General features: G+C 46.9%; 1 long non-coding RNA gene across 1 annotated transcript; it reads left to right on the top strand.

Moving 5' to 3' along the window:
• The first annotated feature begins 6,097 nt into the window (after positions 1 to 6,097).
• On the top strand, positions 6,098 to 21,489 carry LOC309330214. Its single transcript, XR_014151385.1, has 2 exons — positions 6,098 to 6,130; positions 21,062 to 21,489. It is a non-coding gene; the product is annotated as an uncharacterized lncRNA (long non-coding RNA).
• Positions 21,490 to 25,047: the final 3,558 nt, after the last annotated feature.

Here is a 25,047-nt window from a genome sequence, read left to right as displayed (position 1 = left end):
ACTCCCTTGGATAGAGTTTAAAACACCATTTGGTTGATTAATTGTCTTTTATTGATCAATCTGCTATTTGGCAGAGGGACACTGTTCGCTGCATAGATTTCAATACATTTCCCAGTCATTAGAAGACACCAAATACTCTTGATTCTTTAAAATATATATACATATACACACATACTGTATAGATACACACACACGCATATACTGTTTGATCCCCGCCTCTCGTTTCAAGAAAAACTGAGCAAGAAATATATATACAGTCCCATCGTTCACTCTGCGGAAATGAAGACGCCTATAATGCAATAGGAGACCCTTTTAACAGCAGGAAAATTGCATTATATCAGTTTAGTCTTTCCCCCCTTCTCCTCCTTTGCAGGGCTTCAGACAAATCACTTGCCCGTTTTTAATGAAATGCAAGTCAAATTTACTGAGAGGCTTAAAAAAAACCACCTGACGTGCAAATCAAGTGATTTATAAAGGGGGAGAATTATTTCTCCATCCTAAATTTCACTGGACCAGATTTGGGGGGGCAACACTGATTGTTTTTAAGGACAATAAAAACCTCCTGCTATTTAATATTTCTCTTTCCCTCAGACTCCAGGCAGACACCATATTTCTCTCCCCTCCCCCCCCCCAACTAATCGAAAGAGGAGAGAGGTTTCAAAATAAATAAAATATACCCGCCCTCGACTAATGGCCGAATTGCTATATTTAAAATATCTCATATATAAACACACACCACATATCGATGTCCCAAACGTCTTCGGAAGCTCTGTTAACAGAATATATTTTTAAGAAATGAAGAGATCATTAGAAATGCGAGCGTGTCAGACAGACGCATTTATTTTTTAATTCCACAATAGTTTGAATTTGCCACGAAATTCTTTTGCACCAATCATTTGGTCTCGAATCACAAAACACTGTAAATAATCTGGGCAGAATGAGCTGGGGTGGAGTTATATATATATATATATATATATATATATATATATATATATATATATAATTATTGGTGGTTTTTCTTTTTTTCTTTTCCAATCAAGAAATCCAAGTCTCTCCGAATCTATATCTATATATCTGTGTTTGAACTTTGGGATGAAAAGAAGAAGAAAATATGATTAATGCAGGAGGCATCAGAGGAGGACCTCGGTGATATTTCTCCCCAGGAAAAATCTGCCCACGCTGGCAATTTTCGTCCCTAAGTGCTCTTTTTATAGGAGAACTGCGGTCTCTCTCTCTCTCTCTCTCTCTCTCTAAATGTATGCAAAATCTATTTAATGGAGATCTTCCTCCCCGCCCCCCCCCCCACTCCCAAAAAAGAAAAGAAAAAGAAAAAACAGTTTACATTTTCAAGGTATAGAGAGATACAAGTTTATAAGCACCAGGTCGATTAAAAAGCAACTCCTCACTAATACGCCTCCCCTCCAAATTCAGCACAAACAGGATCCATCAGCTTACACAAAAACAGCCGGTCAATACTGGCTTACTCGAGAGCAAGCCCCGCCATCCGGTGGCTCCACGCCCAGGATCGGGAGCCTGCTTTTTAAAAAGGCTGCGGTCCTGATCTGCGCTCTTACCTTGGGAGTAAGCCTCCCTTTGGACCGCAATGGATCTTTTTACTCCTGAGTAGGCGAGCTAAAGGATTGCACTCTTAGGGCTCAGATCCCAGGCCCCTTTGCCTCCCTTCCACTGAATTCAGTAGCGTTACTTCTGAGTAATCGGGGTCCCCTGCAGAGGATTCTGTCGCACCTGGATGGGGGGATATTGAATTTAAAGCCATAGCTTTGTTCTAATGGGGTTGTATTCGAGGGAGTTTATTCATTGAAGTGAATGGTCAGCCATGTCTGTTAATTACTCTGAGCACGGCCAGAAATGGGTGTCCTGATTCTTATTACTATTACTATTCTTACATTAATAGAAGCGACCACGACTGGGAAAAAGCCAGACACAGTTATTCAGAGGGGCTTAATGGGTGTTTACTGGCTTAAAGTGTTTGTGTGCATGTATATACAACCATCCTTACACGTTGTTGTTGTATTTCAGAGTTGATCGAGGCCACGAAAGGAGGATTTGAACCCACGACTTTCCCCTGCCACTAACTTGCCGATGAACTATGCCCTGTTAAAAAAATTAAATGGGAATGAAAATTCCCCCCAAAGGTCCTTGCTGGATCAGGCCCTAAACAGTGACAGATTCATAAGACATTGGAGGGGGCGGGGGAGTCGGTGGAGTTTACTCCAGAGTAATTCTGCTTTAGGCTCGCAGCTGGAGGGGTCCTGAAACGGCGTTGGAGCCGCGGTTGCCAATTTCCCCCCTTCCCACAAGCCTCTCCGCTCCCATACCCTTTTCGCAGGGCCTCGATCCGCAGCAGTTCGTGTCGGACTTTCCTCCCTGCGGAGAGGCTTCCTTGCTATAGACCGAGCTGCCAGTTATAAAGGAACACAAGAGCCGGCCAGGGCGTTTTGTCCTGGTCAGTTGGCAACCTTGAAGGCAGTCCAGGCGTCATATTCAGGGGAGAACCCTATTTTTCAAGCGCACTCCCATCGCCTGGACGGTAGCTCCTACTCACGAGGCAACGGGGGAAAAGATCACCATCTTGCTATTATTATTATTATTATTATTATTATTATTATTATTATTATTATTATTCCTGGCAGCGGATTCCCGTGCCTTTCCCATCTGCCTAGCAGGCAGAAATCCAACAGGTTGCAGCTGCCCTCATTCCCCTTCTGGGCGGGGATGCTCACCTGTTGAATTTGCCTGTTACGAGGCTGTGAGACGCACAGAGTGGACACAACGCAGTCATTCTAAATCAGATTTCCGGGGCTATTTTTGACCCCAGCTGTAGAGTCCAAAATCTATTTATTTTAATTTTTAGAAGCCCCCCCACCCTTTAAAGAGCGTTAATTGTTCATAAGCGTTCTGCTTTTGAACCTATCTAGTTTTTGGAATTAAAAAAAGAAGAAGATATTTTAAGGTTATTTCGAGGTCCCGATTTTAGGGACACACATATAACTCTTCTGATTCATTCATTACTATAGCTCCCCGTTCACTTTCACGGTATGTTAGTCCTACTCAGAGTAAACCCACTGTAATAAATGGATTTAAGTAACCTGGTTGATTTCAGAAGCGCTACTCTGGAACGTGGTTGACAAAAACAACCCCAAAACATTAAAACGAGCGGACGTGACCAGCTGGAGTCCATTCATTTCAAAGGACCTGCTCTATCTATTAGATACAAGTAGGTCTCTGCCTCTAGCCGCTTACAATCTTAACATTCCTCCCAGGGGAGTCCACGCGGGTCTGCTTTGTTTACAAGACGCGGGGTCGAGATTTGCTTATCTCTGCATTATATAGGGCAGTTTAAACACATCAGTTACTTGAATACCCTCCAATCCTGACTAGTCAATAAAAGCAGAGATCAATAACGCCTCGGTTTTATTACGGAGAGAGGCCCCCGATCCACCCGTGCATGTTTTCACTCGGAAATAAACCCAGCCAGGTGGGTTTCAAACAGCCACCCCGAGGTACATCTTTCCCTCGACAGATCCGCCACGGAGGAAAGGCCTTCTTCTTTCTCCCCACAGGGGGCAAGCCTGCCCAATGGGGTCTACTCGGGAGTAAGCCCCTGGGCGACGGTCCAAGGGCTACTCCCGAGTAAGGGTGCGCTCAGGACTTCGGCTCGGGTGCTGCCAGGGCCCCCTTAAGGGAGACCCATGGGAACGGATTCGGATTTACTCCCGAGTAAACAACCGCAAGGACCGTGGGGCTTATTTAAGCGCGCAAGGGTTTGAGTTGGGCGGCAGGGAACTCTGTTCAGCGCCACCCTAGGAAGGTCGATCCACTGAGATCCGTGGGGGTTACTCCCAAGAAAGGCAGCCTAAGATGGAAGCTGCGGTCTCTGCCCCGCTGCCCTACACAGTAAGAAGGCAATTTGCTCTTGGGTTTGCAGGGCGGGAGACATATATTTAAGACACATTGTGCCATAGCGTAATCTCTTACACTAACCCATTAGGGTTCCCCTTGCAAATATAAAATTCGATAAAGCACAATATATTTTTCATTAATAGGTAGCGCAGGTGTCAGGATTGGACCTGGGAGAAAGCAGCGTCAGCCGTGAAGCTCCCTTCCTCCAACCGTGGCTCAGTCGCTTTTCCTCTCCTACCTCACCGGGCTGTTGTGGAGGTCAGATGAAGAGGAGCAAAAGATGGGATAGGAATGCAATAAATAGATAAATCCAGTGGCTGTCCTGCTCCTCAGAGGAGACCCGTTGCAGTCAATGGACACGATCCGCTTAGGCCCAGTCATTTCAAAGGGTCCTCTCTTAGGAAGAACTCGCTTGGCTACAACTCAATATATTGACTGACAAACGCAGCGCCGGTTTACGGAGCGACGTGGCTGGTGCAGCAAAGGTCCTCGCCCCGCAACGCCTACAGTCGGTTGAATTAGCAGGGGGAGAACTCGGAGGGGAGGCGATCAGCCTAAGCCAATGCACTTACATTGTAGGACTTGGCAGAGGGGGGGTCGCTGCGTTGGTTGCGGCAGAAGCAACGAAGAGCCTTGTGTTAACCCTAAGGCGGGCGCATTTTATGAGGTTATTATGTTTCCAGGGCTTCCTCGGACGCATGGAGCGTTAACTTGGTTTGAGAGATAGAGAGACAGACAGACAGACAGAGAGAGAGAGAGATAGCTGAGGCTTTTGTGTAAACCGCCTGGTCATAATGAAATAAAACTCAGGAAAAAATGGCATTTATTAACATGGCCGTTTCCCCCGTCTCCCAAAGAGTTTTGGATATCACCAACACCTCGAGTAAGAGAGAGATTTCTGAACCGGGGTCGGGGAGAAATCCACTCCTAAACAATTCGGGTGGTGGGTAGGGGGGCTGGCCTGCTGCCTGGCTTTTATAGGCCTGCGTTGCTTAATTTGGGAACTGAATCCCACCTGAGAAAGAGCTTTGTGCGTCCCGGAAGCTTGCTTACTCTTCCCTGCCAACAACGCGCATCCGCGGAGACAGGACTGTCTTTGCTTGGCGCTGATTCCAACTAGCTGGATGTTTTTAAAATACTGCGTGTTCTCCGAAAGAATGGATGAGCCCGTTTTATTGTTTATCTCAAGTTCCAAGCACGCCATAGATCCGGTAAGAACCTAAGCCTTGCAAAGTAGACCCTTTATTAACAACAACAATAATTCCTTTCCATTGCAGCGCAGAGGAAGACGCTGAAACAGAGTCTGGCCTCGGGTCATTGATCTGAGCTTCTCCTTTATCCTAATATTACCTTTTTTGGTAAATATTTTTAATTTCATTTCACATTGTATAGAAATATCTTAATGCTACTGATCAAATTCCCCGACACCCCTCATAACTAGAATAATTTGCCCATCTCCTTTAAATCTATGGGAAATTTAATAATAATAATAATAATAATAATAATAATAATAATAATAATAATAATAATTTTTATTTATATCCCGCCCTCCCCAGCCGAAGCCTGGGGCATCGCGGCAGTTTTGCCAGCCGACGTGCTTCCCAGTACAAACATATGGTGAGAATTCTGAGTTTGCATGCATAGGATCGCCACGTAGCGCAGCACGATCCTATGTATACTCTCTTGCAGGTTGCTACTGCATGCCTTGGAGACCTCCTCCCTTTACTTAGCGTTCTTAGGATCGCAGCCTGGCGCTGTGATTTACCATCTAGAATTACGAAGTCCGGAAATAGCAACGCCCACTTTCCTTTTTAAGAAGCCTTAATCAAATAAGGGAATAAATTATCTCCAAGCACGGGAGGAAATTTTTCACAGCTCCTAAACCTTCGGAGAACGACGGATGTGGCTGGTCTGTGTCTCTGTGTGCGTGCGCGGGGGCGCGCGTTTCTAAAGAGGGAGAAAATAATAATAATAATAATAATAATAATAATATCTAAACCTGATTAAACCTAATCAACATTATTCAACCTATTCCCAGAAGTATCTCCTCCATGAAGTTTCCCTCGCAGAGAAAAGGAAACGGAAGAAAGGGAGATTGAATTAAAATCCCTGGGTTTGCCAACGCCTTGACAGGCGGAAAGGAGAGAGAGAGAGAGAGAGAGAGAGAGAGAAAGAGAGAGAGAGAGAGAGAGAGAGAGAAGCGGCTGTGAATCATTTTGCATTTAAAAACCGCGAGCGCCTTTTGCAAAGGGGGACGGATTTTTGCAGAGAGTCGGCTGGGTCCCTCCGCAGCCGCCGTAGGCGCTCTCCAAGGTGCTGAGTAAGCGGTGAAATTAACAATCTCCCTTTAGCCAAAGAGGGAAGGAGAAATGAAAAAGGAAGGTGAGTCCACGGTACTCCACTGGGCAGTCCCGTAGGATAGCTCTCTCCCTCCCCTTCTTTTTGCTGGTGTATTTCCACACACCCACACCCACACACACGCGAGATCCACGATTCTTATGGGAGTTTAAAAGTTGACTTTTTTTAAAAAAAGGAGCATCCTCATCTGTCCCCCCCTTAAGTATAAGGGGAGGGGGTTAATTCACAAGGTGGGCTTTTCAGGTGCAGCTCTCTCACACACAAACACATATTAAAGCACAAAACCTTCACATCTCAAGGACTTTACGCTTCTAATTTTGTCTGTGGAGATATATATATATATATATATATATATATATATTTAATTAAAAAAAAGAGAGATGAATATGTTTGGAAGCAGAACTTGGCTTGCAGCCTGAAAGCAGGGAGGAAATTCTCCTGGGCTTCTAACTGAATTTTCTCAGGGTTTTCTTCCGAGTAAATCTGCAATAGGTCTTTCTGCTTTGCTATGATTTTAAATTTTGGTTGGAGGTTTTTTGTTTTTTGTAAGAATCTCCCCTTCTCTTACCTGGGAGCAAGCGCCACAAAAATCAGTGAGCCTTACTTCTGAGTAGACTATATTCATGTCATGTTGCAACCTAAAGCGCAGGATTCTGAACCACAGCATCACACCTCCTTCTCTATCTAAAGCCCTGAATAACTGAAACAGGTGTGCTTTTAATATGTGTCTTAAGGGGGAAAGAGGATCTGAGTAGGTTCCGTGGCTCATATCCACCTTTCTTTTTTCCACCCCAAACTGGCAGGTCAGAAACCTGTTCAGTACCTTTTTGTTTTCCTGCATTTATCTCCTTCGTTTCTTATTGATTGCAATGTGTGCATAACACACACACACACACACACACACACACACACACACACACTGGGCAGAGGAGAAAAAAGATAATTTGATTAAAAGCGTTTGAGATCTCCCCAATTAGAAGACAGGAAGGAGGTGTCTGCTAAGGCAGCATGAAGTTACATATTGGAGGAGGCTCTGGGAGATATTTCCAAAGTAGTAGCAAAGGGGCCCTGTCTCTCCTCAACCTCAGAAGTAATTTTAGAAGGGTGTGTGTATGATTCTATAATTTCTGACTCACATACACAAAGTATTTTCCTTTCCGCAAGTTTCTGCATGCAAGAGAGAAATGAACGACTCTCCCTTTTCAATATCAGGAGCAATTTAAAAGGGAGATTGTATAACTCTCACCCACAAACACACCACTTTCCCTTTCAATGTAAGTGTGTGTGTTTGTGTGTGTTTGTGTTCGAGAGACAATTCTCCCTTTCTAAATCAAGAGTCACTTGAAAGGAGTGTATATATGAATCTGTGTTACGCACAGATTAAAAAAACCCGCAAACCTCACCTTTCTGAAGCCCCGTTTTTAAACCAACATTTTAAAAATGCCAGCTTTGTTTATTTACAGATCAATCAGAAGGTATTATTCAGCCACAGAGCTGTAAAATGCTTACTAGCCTTGTCTCCACCCATAAAACGCCGTTAGGTGAGCCTTCCTGGCTCTCTAGTCATCCATCCATTTGCACACTCATTATAAACGCCAAATCACAACTAGCACTAGTGATTCCCCACGAGCTAATTCACAGATTCTGTAGAAAGGGAGGAGGCACATTATACTAATAAAATATGGCCTTGTTTTAGAAAACTAATTTGGGTGGGATAAGGTGGGTGGGCAGAAGCAACAGAATGAGCTTTGAAACAGGTAGAATTTCTTGGAAGAGATCACCTTGTTGATTAGGGATGAGCTGGGAGGAAAGTGTGTGTGTGTGTGTGTGTGTGTGTGAGAGAGAGAGAGAGAGAGAGAGAGAGAGAGAGAGAGAGAGAGAGAGACTGAGATTGTATCTCCCTCTCTTTGTTCGCTTTCTCTAAAGGAGACCTACAAGATAATGAAACAAATTAAAGGGATGCTATCTTAAGAGTTGGATCCAGTACTAACCCTACTCAAAGTAGACCCATGAACACAACTCATTTCCCATGGGTCTGCTATATGGGTAGAATTCATTTGTATACAGTTCTGGAACAATTAGCTTGGGGACCCAGCCCAGTCTGTGTTCTGTATTGTAAGACGCGCTTACCAATTTTAAAGGAGTTTATTGCTGTTGCAGAAGGATGGGAGAGATGCTCGATTCTTCACCCTGCTCTCAAACCAGATTAGGTCAGCCCCAATGTATTGACGGCTGAATATAAAATATGACAATTTTTCTCCAATGCTTCAGTTCTCAATAGCAGGGAGATTTTTCCTGCCCCTTGCAAGTCAATCTGTTTGTCTATCAATGATCTCCCTCTCCGAAGATTTTATTAATGCAAAAAGAAAAAAAGGAAAGAAAACCCTGCCTGGAAATTAATTTAATTGTATTTGAATGCACTAAGACTGGCACCGTGTAATCGGAACCCTGATTGGCTGGGGAAATTTCATCAAACACACACACAATTGTGTCGAAATGGATCATCAAGGGAAATCAATAGGACCAAAAACACACACACAACATTTATGAGTGCCGAATTAGATTTTTGGACACTTCCCAATCCTGAGAAAAGCCCAGGATTTTCTTCAGTGTGTGAGAGGTTTGCAAAGCCCCTGAAGAAACACAGACACAACCAGTAGTGTGGAAGACTGAATTTCCTCCCATTCAGGTCTCTGCTTTTTGTTTGGTGAGATATATGGTTGACACCTGTCCTGTCGCGAGAAGCAGTCAGAGATTGTACGCAAAGTCCCTTGAACTGTGGCTATGCCAATGGAGATTATTTGTTCTCTTGCTGGAAAAATGCAACCAGCCTCCAGCCATGTTGTAGGGAGATGGTCTTCTTGACCCATTGTGAGAGAGAGACTGGGGAAGAGGAATGGAAGCAGGTTTATAATCAACCTTAGGAACCAGCCCAAATCCAGAAAGTGGATTTATTTGTGTGTCAAGGGAGCAAATCTGAGTGGAATGACTCAAGTGATGAGTGAAAGGAGCTTTTCACATGCTCAGAGACCCTTCCACTATTAAGCTCCACTGATGTTGAATTCAGTAGGTGTTTTAACTGTGTCTCATTTGTGGTCTAATGATTTAAAGGGGGGGAAAGGGGTGTGTGTGCAGGCCTACAGTTAAGAGTATAAGAAAAGCCCACTGGATCAGGTATATGGCCCATTTAATCCAGCATCCCATTCTCACAGTGGCCAAACAGATATAATAATAATAAGAAATAATAATAATAAATTTTATTTATACCCCAGCCTGAGCTGGGCTCAGGGCGGCTAACACCAGTAAAATTACAGTAAAAACATAATAGGGGGAAAAAACACAATTTAAAATACAGGTTAAAATGCAATTTAAAATGCAGCCTCATTTTAAAAGTCAAAACCATAAGGGGAGGGAAACATAAGTTTCAGACTGAGTCAAAACCGAAGGCCAGGTGGAACAGCTCTGTCTTGCAGGCCCTGCGGAAAGATGTCAAGTCCCACAGGGCCCTAGTCTCTTGGGACAGAATGTTCCACCACGTCGGGGCCAGTACTGAAAAGGCCCTGGCCCTAGTTGAGACCAATCTAACCACCTTGCGACCTGGGACCTCCAAAGTGTTGTCATTTGTGGACCTTAAGGTCCTCTGCGGGGCATACCAGGAGAGGCGGTCCCGTAGGTGCGTGGGTCCTTGGCTGCGTAGGGCTTTAACGGTCAAAACTAGCACCTTAAACCTGACCCTGGACTCCACCGGGAGCCAGTGCAGTTGGTAAAGCACTGGATGAATATGATCCCGTGGCAAGGACCCCCTGAGGAGCCTTGCTGCAGCATTCTGCACCCGCTGGAGTTTCTGGGTTAGCTTCAAGGGCAGCCCCACGTAGAGCGAGTTAGAATAATCAAGCTTGGAGGTGACCATTGCGTGGATCACTGTGGCCAGATCAGGGCGAGAGAGGTAAGGGACCAATTGCTTGATATGGCGGAGATGGAAAAATGCCACATTTGCTGTGGCTGCAACCTGCGCCTCCATGGAGAGGGAGGTGTTGAAGGTCACACCCAAGCTCTTGCCCCAAAGAGAAAACCACGACAGGACCTGAGCACCAAGGTCCTGCAGTTCCCAGCGACTGATATGGACTCAGAGAATAGCCATTGTGACTGGTAGCCACCGATAACATTCTCCTCTTCCACAAATTTGTCCAATCCTCCTTCAAAGCCATCTAGGTGGCTGGGCCATCTCTGCCTCCTGTGGCAGGGAGTTCCACTGTTTAACGATGTGTTGTGCTATCATCGTCGCTGACCATTGGCCCATGCTGCCTGCTGGGAGTCCAACAACATACGAAGAGCCACAGGTCGCCCAATCCCTGCCTTGGGCTGGAGAGGCAGACGATGAACCTGTGTGGCTTGTGCCCAGCTCCACGGTTACTATACATCACTGGAGAGAAATGCATTTTTAAAATAATAGCACTGCAATTAGCAGTTGGGGGGGAATGAAAATCCCCCCCCCCCCGTCTGTCCTGACAGATCCAGATCACCAGCAAACCCCACAGTCTGTGAAGCTCCCTGCTTTCTACACTTCCTTTCTCTTCCAATCATTTCTGGCTCATCAGCATGTTAATGAGAAGCTGTCCTAATTAATAGTTTCCATCAGGAAAGCAAGAAGATATGATGCTTGCTGTCGATCATTTCCCCTCTCCTCCCCCCACCCTCAAAGCCCCCACCCCACCCTCCGCTCACTCCATTGCGACCAGCTAATGAAAACAAATACTCTTGATGGGTTCATTTGACAAGCCAATTTAATTATTCCCTAAACCAGATATGAGCATTTCCAGAGTGGAAACGCCGGGAGATTCATTCATCTCACCCTTCTCCTTCTGCTCCTCCTCCTCCTCCTCTGCCTGGCGGTATTTGGCGAGGAGAAAGGTGAGTTTTGTTTCCTGTTAGTTTGGGGATGTGGTCATGCAGGTGTTTCCAGGCATGACAAATACAGGTAGGCAGGTAGACGCAACTTGCGTACGCAGGTGATCGCCTGCATTTTGCTCAGACATGTGCTGGTGTCAGGCAACGTCAATGTGTGGGAAAAGCCTTAGCTTAGTGGCAAAGCATACGGAAGGCCCCAGATTCAAATCGTGGCCTCACAGAATTGTAGAGTTGGGAGGGATCTAGTCCCACCCCATGCAACGAAGGAACCACAGGTAAAATCCTTAAGACTGAGGGTAGAAGCCGCCCCGAATGACAGATCTGCACCGCAGCCCCACTGACACAAACAGGAGCTGTGCAAGATTGAACAGGTGGATCTCCAAGGAAAGGGACGTGTACCTGTTGGATTTCTGCCTGTCCAATGGCTACCAACAGCAACTCTGCCTGTGTGCTGCTTTTATTGACTCTGTGTAGATCTAGACTGCTATTGGGCTTTGCATTTCTTTTAACCTAGCGCTGGCTCCTGTTTGTACTTGGTATTTTGGTTAGCCGGACATTAGCTAGCTTTCAAATTCCAAAAGCATTCTTATTTCAGGGGAAGGGGGAGTTTGCCGTAAAATGGCAAGGCAAAGAAACGTGGCACCGTGGCATTGAACACTTAATCTGAAACTCAGATTTTGAAGTGTCTGTCAAAATGGAGAGTGGTTTGCTCCTTATTGAGAAAACCTGGCTTGTGGTTCTTTGGTTAAGAACCAAGCACCCAAATGTTCATCTACCTGTCAAGAATGCATCTGAAGGCTTTTATCCAGGTGGCAGACCTAACTGGATGGAGTGATGTTGTAAGAAGAGCTCTGCAGCTGGATCAGGTCAAAACCCCATCATAACCCAGCAACCTGTTTCCACAGTGGCCAGCAATATTATTCGTCTCCACTTGTGCTGCTCACCCTCCGGTATTCAGATAGACTGCCCTGAGCATGGAAGTTCCATACAGCACAATGGTCTCCAAGGTGAATAACCGCCTAATTACCTTTTTGAAAGCAATTTGAGCTGGCATCTTGTGTCTGGGAGTTCCACAAACACATTACATTTCGGGAAGAAGGCTGCCCTGGGTTTTATTTTTATTTATTTCTGATCATTTATATACCGCTTTGCTGAAAACAAACAAACAAACTTCAAAGCAAACCAACCCAACCTCAAAGCGGTCTACAAAAAGAATAAAATGATGGAATTATCAGTTTAAAATAAAAAGGCCAGTTAAAAGCAACCATTTAATACATTCCAGAATGAGTTAAAATCAAAGATAAGCTGGAAAACCAGATTAAAACGCGTGACCTCATCCTGCAGATGTAGTTAGGCGTGCCTAAAGAAGGTTTTTAGCAGGTGCCGAAAAGAGTTCAGTGAAGGCCCTTGCCTGGCGTCAAGAGGCGGGGAGTTCCAAAGGAAATCAGCCATGAATCAGCCTCACCAGCTGAGTATTCTCAACACGGACCAGCAGCACTTCTCCAGGTTTCCAGGCGGGAGACTCTCCCGGACTGTCCTACCTGGGAATGCTGGGGTTTGAACAAGTGGCCTACAGCGTGCAGAATGCTTGTTGCTGACCTAGGTTTCTAGTCCTCATGGTTCTGAATAAAGGGCTGGTTTTAAGTAGGAACACAGGGAGCCCTACCTGGACTGCTTCCCCATCACCCGCCACACCTGTGGCCCCAGTTCTCAGAGAGCCTCGGGTGGGGGCTGCATGCCCACAGAATCCCAGGCAATGCGTGGGGGTCCTTTGGTGTGGTGGGTTGACAGATCCCTGTAGCTCTAGGGACCCCCCCTTCACATCTGTTTGCTTCCGCCTCCAGGATTCCTCCAGCTCTCCTGGCCTGGGGGTCCAGAGTTCAAGAGGACGGGTCAGGCCAAGGGGCTTTAATAGCCCCCCGCCAGATGCTGCCCACTGAAACCTCTGCTTCCACCACCATGGCCCCACCTGGCCTCTGCCTCTCTCCCCACACCACCCAAATCCCAGTGGCAGTGACCTCTGGGTCTCCCGCTTGCCCGCCCAATCGGCTGCCCCTCCATCCTCGATGCAGCGGTCGCCTAGGCAACCGTATCTGACCCCGGCCGGCTCCAAGGACCGCCCTATCGATTGCCAAGATAATAAATGGACAGCCAGCGACGTGCCCCTTTCCAAACAGCCAGGCTACCTCTGATCCATGTTTTACTCTTTTTCTGGTGAATCTCTTTGATGGGGTCTCGGGGAGGTGTTTTTTTTTTTCCCATCCTCTGTGTAGGGAGGAGAGGTAATTGGGTTAACTCTTTATGAGCTCCAGGGAGGGAGAGGTTTCGGGTAGGCCGAGGTCTCAAGGAGATGCCAGAGGTCATCCGGAGGGTCTGCGAGATGCTTGGGAACCGGAGCACGGAGGCTGCGGAAGGCATTAAAAATGCCTTGCCGGATTTGGACCAGAGGCGTGTCCTGCTTCTCACGGTGGCCAAATGCCTCTAGGAATCTAGGTAGACTGCCTCTGGACCTGGAGGCTCCATAAGAGCATCAAAAGAGCCTTGGATCAGGGCCCATCTAGTCCAGCTAACCATATGCCCCAATTGGAAGCCCACAAGCAAGACCCAATCAACTCTCCCCACTTGGGCTTCCCAGCACCTGATATGATTTACTGCAACAGTAGAGGGAGAATATAGGACTATTGGCCATTATTGATGGAGAACGGCACTGCAGAATCCAGATTCTGAGGGATGGCTGTGTTTCGGTATTATATATTGTTTCAGAAAGTGATAGGTAAAACTGCTTTTAAATGCAGAATAAATCAGATTTCTCCCCATCTCAAGTGGGCTCCTATGGGCCCAGTTACAGTGGTACCTCGGGTTACAGATGCTTCAGGTTACAGACTCAGAAAGCTAACCCAGAAATAGTACCTCAGGTTAAGAACTTTGCTTCGGGATGAGAACAGAAGTTGCACAGCGGGAGGCCCCATTAGCTAAAGTGGTGCTTCAGGTTAAGAACAGTTTCAAGTTAAGAATGGACCTCCAGAACGAATTAAGTTCTTAACCTGAGGTGCCACTGTACTAGAGCAGGGACAGAGAACAGGCGGCTTTTTAAGGTTTCGGTGGTCGTGATTGCTGGCAACATCAACCTTGCTGTGTGGGAATCTCTCGCAGATGACCGCAGTGCCTGGAGACAGGCAGGTCGGACATTCATAGCAGTGACCAGAGGAGGAATGACCGCTGGGAGGAGGGCAGAGAGAAGAAACGCCGTGGGGCACCTGCAGCAGCAGAACCGGACACCTTCATCTGCACCCAGCTGCAACATAACATGTCTCTCCTGTATCGGTCTCTACAGCCACAGCAGGCGCTGTAACTCCAATGGTTTGACTTCACCTCCGAAGGCACACTCCTCCATTGTCTCACGAGACAGACGGATGCCAGCGACTACAACTCCCATTGGCGGGTGGAGCAGTTTGGCGACTTTGGACACTGGACATAGCAGCCTTTACAGATCACCCCTCCCTCTTTAGAAACCCAAGAGAGAGCAGCCTCCTTGGCAGGACACTAATAATAATAATAATAATAATAATAATAATAATAATAATAATAATTATTATTATTATTATTATTTATACCCCGCCCATCTGGCTGGGCTTCCCCAGCCACTCTGGGCGGCTTCCCAAAAAATATTAAAATACTGTAATACATCAAACATTAAAAGCTTCCCTAAACAGGGCTGCCTTCAGATGTCTTCTAAAAGTCTGGCAGGTGTTGTTCTCTTGGACATCTGGTGGGAGGGCGTTCCACAGGGCGGGCGCCACCACCGAGAAGGCCCTCTGCCCAGTTCCCTGTAACTTGGCACATCATTTATATGGGAGAGCGGCCCCCCCAAATCAGGATGACCAAGGATAAATCTTGGAAGAAATGTTTGACGGGGCCGTGGCACAAATGTTTGCCGCTCTGGGCTCTCCGAGATGCTGGTTCTCTCCCCTTCTACTGATGAGCAGGCTGCCTCCCAGAGCTGTTGAACTAGTGGCCCTGTCGCTTCTCGCCCCGAAAGTGGGCGAATGGCTGCTACACGATCCATTAAGGAAGAAAAGGACCGTGCTAAGCACTTAATTTGCTGTGTGGGGATGAGCAGCCCTCGTCCATTTAGGCCTCGCCACTGGAGGGGGGGTGTTGGAGCCCCGGAGTGGGGTGATGTGGGGAGGAAGGGGGCCCCAAGCATATGACCAGAGTGGCACTCTGGAGATGAAAGGGGCAGCCAGAAAGGTAAGCTAATGGACGGCTCAGGAGAAAAAAGACAGGGTGCCCCCCCATCGCCTGCAGGAAAATGGCACGAGGCCCACTTCAAGGCCCCACTTCAGCCGGCTCCGAAGGCGAAGCGAACATCAAAACTTGCCCTTCGAGAACAAAGCCCTCTCAGAGGCCTTTTTGTGGCTGTTCTGAAGAGCTTTCCAGAGAGGCCACCCAATCAGACGCTCTCTCTTCCGCCTGCTCTCTCGAGGTCTCTTTCTGTCTCCTTCGCTGCCTCCCTGGAGTTTTTTTCATCCCTTCTCAGCGCCTGCTCTTCACGGACACCCCCTGCCCCCTTGCGATAGTGGCAAGAGTGTCGGGACAGATGCTTGCTTGTTCCCTTGCCACCAAAGCAACCTGTTAACTCCAGGCGAAGGATTTTGGGTACTTCAGCTGGCCCTGGATGCTGCAGCCTGATTGCTGGATTAGGACCATTAAGGGGAAGGGTAGGCAAACTAAGGCCCGGGGGCCAGATCCGTCCCAATCGCCTTCTCAATCCGGCCCGCAGACGGTCTGGGAATCAGTGTGTTTTTACATGAGTAGAATGAGTGCTTTTATTTAAAATGCATCTCTGGGTTATTTGTGGGGCATATGAATTGGTTCATATTTCCCCCCAAAATATAGTCCAGCCCACCACATGGTCTGAGGGACGGTGGACCGACCCACGGCTCAAAAAGGTTGCTGACCCCTGGTTAAGCGGAACATGTTGCTTGCCTTGTTAAAACAGCATCGTTGGCTGGGGGGCCATTTCCAGTCACTAGTCAAAGTGCAGGTTATGACCTGCCAAGCCCTTTGTGGCTTGGGTCCAGGATACCTGAAAGATCGTATCCAGCAATGTCCAAAGTCCATTTCGGGGGCCTAATCCAGTCAGTCGGTTTAATTTGGCCCCTGTGGCAGTTTATTTCCTGGAGTGAGATCCTAAAAAAACCTCAACAACTCCAACCCTAAAAAATGGTCAACGAATGGTCAACAACTTTGGTCGGCCCCCACGACCCTTCACGTCATCAAATCTGGCCCTCTTTGAAAAAGGTTTGGGGGCCTCGACAAACTTGCCCGTGCCAAGATCCTCAGGTGAACACCCTTCTTTCAGTCCCATAAGCATCAGAAGCACAGTTTGGGGTGACAAGAGAGGCAGAGCCTTTTCCGGGGCTGCTCCCGAATGAAATTCCCTCCCAAGAGAGTTTTGCCTGATTCCCTCCTTTCCTCCTTCCACCTACGGGCCCAGACCTTCCTCTTCAAACAGGCCTTTGGAAACTGACGTGCAAGCAATGCTGTGAGGGAAGCGGTACTTTAATTGCTGGCTTTAAATGTGTTTTAATGTATTTCAAGTAGGGTTTTTTTTGTTTGGCTTTGCATTTAAAAATGCGTTTCTAAATGTTGTAAACCACCTTGAATCCCAACTTGGGAGAAAGGCAGGATATGTATGTATGTATGTATGTATGTATGTGTATATATATATATGGAATTGCCATCGTCTTATGTTCTGCATCTACAGTCGGAGGCAGGATACTTGCTAGGATCTCCTCTGCACATGCTCAGAGGCAAGTTTGCATGCTGGTATGGGAGCGGCCGAGGGCACTGCTCGTTTCCCCCCTTTCTATGAAAATGTTTAATTGCACCATTACTCCCCTTTTAAAAAATAATAATAATGAAAGTGTTTAATTGCTCAAAGCGGTTTCCTGCCCGCTGCTCAGAGTTTCCCACTTTGGCTCCCCAGCCTACTGTCTCCGTTGACAAGGGACAGCCATGGAAGCAATGAAGGCGGAGCCAATGCAGAGCCCGGAAGATTCTGATTGGCCGGGGGAGGAGCTGGCTGCATTGGCTGCTGGAAGGCCAAGACACGATCTGGTGAGGAGGTGGCGCATACGGTGACAAAATTTGGGAGCATTATGAGTGGAGCCTGGAGGACTTTGTGGGCGGAGCTTGGTAGAATATGATGAATTTCAGACACACACAGTGGTGGTACTAATTGGGCACAGATTTGCTGGTAGACAATCCCCGTTTCCAAAAAAAGTCTCCTGATTTTGCCATTTAAAAGCAAGCGAGCATATTGCGAACCTGTGACTTTAAGAAGCCCAATCGATCAGCAGCCAAAGGGATTGTGACCTCTGAGTCGCTGCGAGGTTAAAGATCAGTGGTCCCTTCTGTTGCTGCAAGGGCCCAGAGTCCCCACCAGATGAGCTAATTAGAGGCACGCTTTTGCTCAGAGGGAGGGGGAATAACGAGGAGGTGACACGTTTGTGTGCGTGTGAAAGAGAGAGACAATGTTCAAAAATTTTTAAAACATCTGTGCTTTTCCTGCATAGCAAAGCTGATTTGAGACACTAGTATCCAGAGGATATCAGTGCCACAGATCCCATGTGCATTATGTAAGGACAGGGGAAGGAATTAAGTTCAGCTTGCACTGAGAGGCAAACTTCACCCAAGTCATACTTTTCAAAGCAAGACATAGGCAGCATCCTTCGAAATTTGCACGCCTCCAGATTTTGCAATGCAGCTCTCCGGCGGAGATGTAAAAGAACATATTTGAAGTTTGCATATAAATGCCTGCACCGGTGGAAAATGTTGTGCCGGAAGTGCATTGCATTAGAACGAATTGTTTTGCAAAGGAAAGGTATGTCTTAGGGGGGAATGCATACAAAAATGAGTATGTTAGGAGGAATTCACACTAAAGTGCTGATTGTTATCATCATCGTCATCAGTGATTTATTCATTGCTTTCCAGACCACTGTCTCAAGGAGATTTGCAATAAGATAATTTTAAAAAGCAGGTGAAATCACGAAAACAAATACATTTAAAGCAAGACTAAAAGTCTAACAACTGGGCCCTTGTGGTACAAACCCAACTTTCACGAGGACGTTAAAAATATATATAAATCACAAATTGATATAGAAATGTGGAGAGCTAAGAGTGGAAAAACAAGAGACTGAAATGGATTGATACTCTCGCTCCCAACTCCAAGGTGAAAATAATCCTGACTCTTCTAACTCTCTATAACTTGCAGACAGAAAAATCAGTTCTACGTGCGCCCGTGTACACATGGATTTTTAATCATAACAAAAAGCCTCGTTCGCTTAAGAGGGAACAAGCCAGCCTGTGTAAATATAGCTATACTCTGCATAAGAGGAAACTAAATTCAGGACTGGGCAACGTCTGTGTCAGCGCTCTGAGGTATCCATATTAGGCATCTCTGCAATAGATACCCTTGATTTCCCTGATTTGTTCTAGGCCTGGGGTAGAAAAGGCTGTGAGCTCAGCACAGCACCGAGATGTGTGAGCTCAGCACAGCACTAAAATCGCTGACGGGGAGACTCACCCTTCCGGCCACCTGGGGCAGTCCAGATGTTTGGGATTACAAGACCCATCAGCCAGCATGGCTGGCTCAGCACTAGGTTGGCAAAGGGCGGCTTACAGATTTGTTTTGTTTTTCCTTGCAAAAAAATAATAATTCCACCATGAGGACTGGAGACTTACATTTCACTTGCGGGGGGAAAGAAAAAAAAGACAGGAAGAGTTTCGGAGAGGGAGATGTGGCCTAGTCTACACATGTAGCAGAACAAGGTAGCAGAATCAGGGACTGTTGCTCAGTTAGTAGAAAATCTGCCTTGCATTCAAAGTTCGTGGGTTCGATCCCCAGCTAGGCTGGGAAAGATTCTGTGCCTGAAACCCTGGAATGCTGCTGGCAGTCAGCGCAGACAAGCTGAGCTACTTGGACAAATTTGGCTTGCTCTTATATTACACCCCAGGGATGCGGGTGGTGCTGTGGGTTAAGCCACAGAGCCTAGGACTTGCCGATCAGAAGGTCGGTAGTTCGAATCCCCGCGATGGGGTGAGCTCCCGTTGCTCAGTCCCTGCTCCTGCCAATCTAGCAGTTCGAAAGCACGTCAAAGTGCAAGTAGATAAATAGGTACCGCTCCGGCGGGAAGGTAAACGGTGTTTCTGTGCGCTGCTCTGGTTCGCCAGAAGTGGCTTAGTCCTGCTGGCCACATGACCCGGAAGCTGTACGCCGGCTCCCTCGGCCAATAAAGCGAGATGAGCGCCGCAACCCCAGAGTCGGCCACAACTGGACCTAACGGTCAGGGGTCCCTTTTACCTTTATATTACACCCCATTCTATCGTCTCGTGATTTGAGCCCCTACTCCCTCCTACATCTGTGTTGACCAGCAGGCCTCACTTTTGCAGCCCAAATATCCGTGCTCATAGGGACTAGAAACTTGAATGACGGGTACTCCCTGCAGACTCCTGCAGACGGGTACTCCCTGCAGACTCCTGCAGCAGAGGAAATGCAGAAGTGTTACAGGCGCACCGTCTCTTTGCAGCCCCACAGCGCCGCGGCTAATCCTGAAATATGCATATAGGATAACGAGAGACCCCCTTATGGCTAACCTCGCCCTGTGGCGGGCGAGGTTATCTGAACGAAAGCCTGAAGCTCTGTAGAGTTAAAGGGGGGGGGGGAGGTTGTAGGGCAGAAAATACATGATGAAAAGAGGGGAATGAACCAGCAAGAGAAGGAATACTCATCCGGAATAAACAGTGTCTGATATTGATTTAGGCCTATGGTTAGGAGGAAGAATGTGAAATTGCCGCGGAGTCCTGAGTGGACAGCAGGCTTTGGCTGAGCTGATCAATAGCCCAATACATCAGTCGTAACCATGGAAACCCAGGGCTGGAGATGGGGTGTGGGTAATGGAGGTGTGGGGAGAGGAAAGGCCGCGGGGCGGGTGGGGGGGGGAGGAGGCAGAGAAGAGAAGCTTCATCCAAGCTTCTCAAAGAACCCTATTCCTTAAGGACAGGTGTTTGTATGAACGGCAAGAAGCAGGCTATAGGGAGAAAGAGTGGGAGGGGGTGAATGATTTTTGGGGTGGGTTCTGCTCCCCATTCCTAAACTGAATTTTTAAAATATATTTTGGTTCTGCTTCATGTGATATAGGTCAAAGAATATATAAGCATTTCAGATTGGGGGCTCAAAGGACATCAGCTTCTGGGTTTCACAGAACTCCTCGTCATGACCTGCAACAAGCATCCTGGGAGGCCCAGAGTCTTGCCCATTTGTATCCGGAGCTAGACATAATGCTGGTTGGTGCCTGAGCTTCTAAAAAAGGGAGAGACTTTTCAAGCGGGATACAAGCTTGCCCAGGAGGTGTGCTCCCCTGGCCTTGAAAGCTGCTATCCCACCTCACTTGACTGGAGCACCTAAGTTGGGGGAGACTCTATAGGCAGGTGCAAAATCCAAACTCTGCAGCCACATGCAAAAGCGATCGGGGTGGCTGCTCCTCAACTTTGAGGCATGGATTGAAAGAGGACTGGGCAGGAAGCATTGCTCTGTCCACGACTGTCACCTCAGGAACGGGCAAATCTCTTGTGGGTGGTCAATTTCATCTCAGGGGTGGTCAGTTTCACTTGGTTTCCATTTCTCACCTTTCCAAGCTTAACTGACTTGCACATTTCTGCATCAGTTTGTTTTATTCATTTCCTTCAATTTAGGTGAAGGTGACCCGGAAACTACAACTAATCCAGAATGCAGCAGCTAGACTGGTGACTGGGACCAGTCCAAGACCACATAACCGCCAAGACCACATAACACCGGTCCTGAGAGATCTGCATTGGCTCCCAGTACGTTTCCGAGCACAATTCAAAGTGTTGGTGCTGACCTTCAAAGCCCTAAACGGCCTCGGCCCAGTATACCTGAAGGAGCATCTCCACCCCCATCATTCTGCCCAGACACTGAGGTCCAGCTCTGAGGGCCTTCTGGCGGTTCCCTCCCTGCGAGAAGCCAAGTTACAGGGAACCAGGCAGAGGGCCTTCTCGGTAGTGGCACCTGCCCTGTGGAAACCCTCCCATCAGATGTCAAAGAGATAAACAACTACCTGACATTCAGAAGACATCTTAAGGCAGCCCTGTTCAGGGAAGTTTTTAATGTATGACATATTAGTGTATTTTTGGTCTTTGTGGAAGCCGCCCAGAGTGGCTGGGGAAACCCAGCCAGATGGGCGGGGTACAAATAATAAATTATTATTATTATTATTTACATAGCACTTGGGGAGACCCTCAAAGTGGTCTACAAAGATTTGCAATGATGGTGACGATTTGCCTAACACACACCATTTTTGCCATCGGTTTCCCCTAACACGACTCCATTATTTTCATTAATGTTTGCGGATTTTAATGCACACTTCTTAAGAGATGCTGTTTGTGTACACATTTTTCCGGGATGTGTGTAAAACTGCAGTGTAAAATTCAGAGTATGGCAAATCTTGAAGGAATAACCGAGATTTTGATCAGTGATTATTTTGAGGAGTGCAGATGAGGCAGGAACTCATTTTTCTCCCCCATTCCCACCGGTCGTGCTTCCTGCATAGAACCTCCATGCTCAGGAGCAGTATAGCAGTGAAGACCAGATGCTTGGGGACAACCAAGAGGGAGGATCTGCTTCCCTTCTGGTCCGCTTCCTGAAGGCATCCGGTTGGGCACTTTTGGGGGGCGGGGGGGGGGGCTGTAGGGAAGGCTCCAGGATGCGATAGACCTTCCTCCTGAACCAACAGGGCTCTTTTTAGAGTAGGAGAATGAGTCACTGCTAGGAGCAATCTGAGATGGTCAGTATTTAGGGAACTGTTTTGGTCACGGTGGTTCTTTAAAAGCTTAATGGATGTTAATGGGAAGGGATCTACATCAACAGCAGGATTTGGGCTTTTTTAAAGTTAGCGGGAGCTGAGGGGATGACTTGCAGTGGGGCCTCCCCACCTAAGTTCCTCATAACTGCCCATTCTGTGATTAATCTCAGGGAGAAAGCTGTGGGTTACAATGGGAATTTTCAAAAAGGTAGTTGCAAGATTTTGGGGGTGAGATTTTCATGGGGGTCACAATCGGGGGGGCGGAGTTTTAACTTCCCCCCCTATTGCACTTAAGGGGGCGGGACTTGCACTTATTTATGTATTTATTTTAACACTGCCAGCCTTGCACACATTCCTCATAATGTGCACTTAGGCCCTGAGCATCTCCCGTTATTAGGAATCAACAGTAATCCGTAACAACTGTACTCATATTTAGAAATGCCACAACTTGAGATTGCACCCGCTTAAATAAACCTCAACCTATCAACCGCATGTGGCGCAGTCTGCAGAACTGCACAGAGATTTGAAGGACAGAGATTGGTTTTGTTGCTCTTTTATCATGCATGCATCTGTTGCCCCCCCCCAAAAGGGGGCGGAGAATAAACCCACCATTGTTGTGGAAGAGGCATTGTCCCCTGTGTGAGAGAGAAGGCAGGGAAGGAATACCTCTTTTTTAAAAACAAAAGGTATTCTACCTGCATGGCAGAGTAGAGGCGTATACCTCTTCTAAAATGGTATTGGAAGAGGCATTCTCATGTCTGTGGGAAGAAGGAATCTTTCTGCCCGTTTTGTTTCTGTTTACCGCTTCCTTTTTTAAAACAATATCGATTTGTTGACCACATTAAAAATTGCAAACATAGCAAAAAAGAAAGAAAACAAAGAATAAAAAATGTAAAGCATCACGGCCAGGAAGGACAAAAGTACAAAGACGTGGGACGCAGCTCTACAGGGATAATCAAGTATTAACTTGTGGAAATATTCCCTTTACAAACAATAAGGATATATTTTTTAAAAAAAGTATTCTTCACCTGTGAGTTCCATCGTTATTGAGAACAAAGGTTCTATAAAGTCTTAAGAGAGCCAGACGTTTGCATATACTTCCATAAATATAAGATGGTGTTGGAAGAGGCCTTCCTAGTGGTCGTGGGGGGAGGTGCGATGCCTCTTCCAAGGTGGTGTTATAAAAGGCATACCTGGGTCACAGGGAGTACCTGTTCCCATACATTGCTTAAAAAAATACAGTTTAAAAAGAAAAATGTGTACTTTGTTTTTTCAGACCCACCACCTACTTAATCTCAAGCAGCTTTCAAGTTTGTTGAAAGAGTTTTAACTTTTTGCTATTTATTCGCAAATCACCTCTGTATCACACTTCACACCTTGAAGCAGGTGTGTTTGTGTCTGTGTACACACACATATTTATTTTCCTCCATTTATGTTCCACCTCTTTTTCTCCAAGGAACTCAAGGTGACGGACAAAATCCCCCCCCCCCCATTTTATCCTTACAGCAACCTTGTGAGGCAGGTTCGGCTGACATACACACTTACCTAATATATCGTTTAAGCGTCGTAGCCTTGCATTGCGATAGGCCTTGAGCCTCTGTGATAATAAGCCATCGAAATTTCAAAATCGGACAACGTACTAGCGATCAACCCCAGTTGTTGGGTGCAGATATCCACCCAGGACTACTCAGCACCCCTGAAAGTATGTATTCGAGGTGCTGAATCACATATAGGTTTGCCCAAGTGTGTGCTGAGGAAATAAGTAGCTTTGCTCCCCAATAATATGTCCCCACAAAAATGTAGGAAAGACAGAGAGATGTATAAGTAAATGTACCAGATGCCATAGAAGCCTCATGTTGCTACCATTTCCCCCCCTTACCCTGCACTTCAAATCTTAAAAATGGCCTGAAATTTCACAGCTGAAGCATTACCTTCCCCCATAGGCACGATGTCAAGGAAATAAACAACTTTCTGACTTTTAGAAGACATCTGAAGGTAGCCCTGTTTAGGGAAGTTTTTAATGTTTGATGTTTTATTTTATTATTATTATTATTATTATTATTATTATTATTATTATTATTATTATGTTCCTCTGTTGGATTTTTGCAGATTGAGTCTCTCCCTCAGTCAACAACTTTCTATCCCAACCAGGCCTTGCAGGACAATTGTTTCTGGGCAACCTGGCTTGACGCAACCCCTGCAAAGTTTTTTGGGGGCTCTCGCTTGGAAATAAATCAGCGGCTCTTGCAGCAGGAAGAAGGACGCCCCCTGCTGACGGCCACAGGCAAAACCTCTCTCACCACAAGGCCTACCACAGCAGCACTTGTGAATGCGATCCCAGGAGCCGTGAAGCCACACATACCAAGAGAAAATAAGAAGAAACGAGGGCGTGCACCATCTGAACTATGCAAGGATGCTGACACGGCGCAGTTTAATTCACGTGGCTCAGCCAGCCCCCCTTCCCCTCCTGTCACCCCGGCAAAACCACCCACCTACCTGGGCCTGGGATGAACCTGGAAGGAGACTCAGCAGCGTGGGACTGGCTGGCGGAAGGCAATGCGCAGAGGATCCAGGTGGAGAAGAAGGCTACAAGGCCGAGGACCGACAGAATCCGGCTTATATACGGCAACGAGGCTAGTCTGCCGGTTCATCTCCACTCATAAAAAAACAAAAAACCAACCCTAATGTTTAAACACACGCAGACAAATGAACACACACTCACTCACTTGGTCCTCCCGGCAAATTAAAACAGCTCCGGCGTGGGGCGTGCGTGCGAGCGAGTGAATCTTCGAGACCCAGAAACATATTGCAGGGTTGGTTATTGATTTTCATTCTGCCCCCCCCTCCACCCCATCCCCTTCTAGCAGATCAATGCAGCCCCAATCAATAAGCCGAGCAGGAGATTCACCCATGTGGTACACACTGGAACACGCTCGCTCTCGTTCTTTCTCTCTCTCTCTCTCTCTCTCAC

This window comes from Podarcis erhardii, assembly GCF_964252035.2.
Source record: "Podarcis erhardii genome assembly, chromosome: 15".
Taxonomy (NCBI): Eukaryota; Metazoa; Chordata; class Lepidosauria; order Squamata; family Lacertidae; genus Podarcis; species Podarcis erhardii.
Note: the sequence above shows the minus strand (reverse complement) of the source record. Positions and strands in the feature narration are given on the sequence as shown.